Source organism: Eimeria mitis, genomic scaffold (assembly GCF_000499745.2).
Source record: "Eimeria mitis Houghton genomic scaffold, Emh_scaff731, whole genome shotgun sequence".
Taxonomy (NCBI): Eukaryota; Apicomplexa; class Conoidasida; order Eucoccidiorida; family Eimeriidae; genus Eimeria; species Eimeria mitis.
In genome coordinates, this window is record NW_013575338.1 from 10,930 (window position 1) to 11,876 (window position 947).

A 947-nucleotide genomic window follows, 5' to 3' on the forward strand; every position below is an offset into this window, starting at 1 on the left:
TCTAGGCATCGTGGGCATTGAGCTCAGGGCCTGGGTGTTGCGGCGAGGAGGCAGCCAGAGATGGGGTTGCAGCACACCCCGCTATGGCTGGTAGTGCAAGCCAGCCCCACGCGTGCACGTAAGGAAGCTTCAGCGACGCTTCCTTTGGTGTATGCTTTGCCTCTGAACGTACTTGTAGAACGTTTGCAAGCGCTTACACGCAGCGCGCCAAAACCAGGGGAAGGCTTCTGCGCTAACTCATGCTACAGCACCTCGCTGCGGATGGTAATACAAGCCAGTCTCACGTGTATGCCTAAGGATGCTTCGACGCGTCTTCCTTTACTGCATGTTTTACATTCGAATGTACTTTTAGAACGTTTGCGTTGGCCTACACGCAAGCTACCAAGGCCAAGTGAAGGCTCGTGTGCTTACTGTAGGCAGACCATGTTACACCTGCAGTCACTGCAGTCCTTAGCTCTCCAGGACATTGTCCTCATTGATTTTCTATGAACTTCGAACAGCAATCTTTCCCATTACGATCTCTCTTTATGTGTAACATCGCGTCCCAGCTGTGAACCTGGCGGTTAGTCTACGCTTCACCATGGTATTATCAGGAGTGCGACGACGGGCGCGTTATATCTCTGATTATTGGGATTCCAGCACTAATCACTGGCTTATTCCCTATCTATATGTTACAGCATTGATATAGTTGGTAAAAGTATAGGGTGCAACTATAGGTTTTTGTAATTTCAGTGTTACTGGACCTGCCCTGCGAACCTCAGTGAATTGCACAAAGTTTGCTGGTTCTGGGTGAAGCTAGGCGGGAATCCACCCCAACGGGTTACCGTGTCTTGACAAAAATATATTACGAAACTCATTATTTGGATAACTGAATACAAATTAGACTTGTGCCACTAAATGAGCTAGACGAATTAATGCTTGTAGTTCACACGCACTACAGCAGCAGT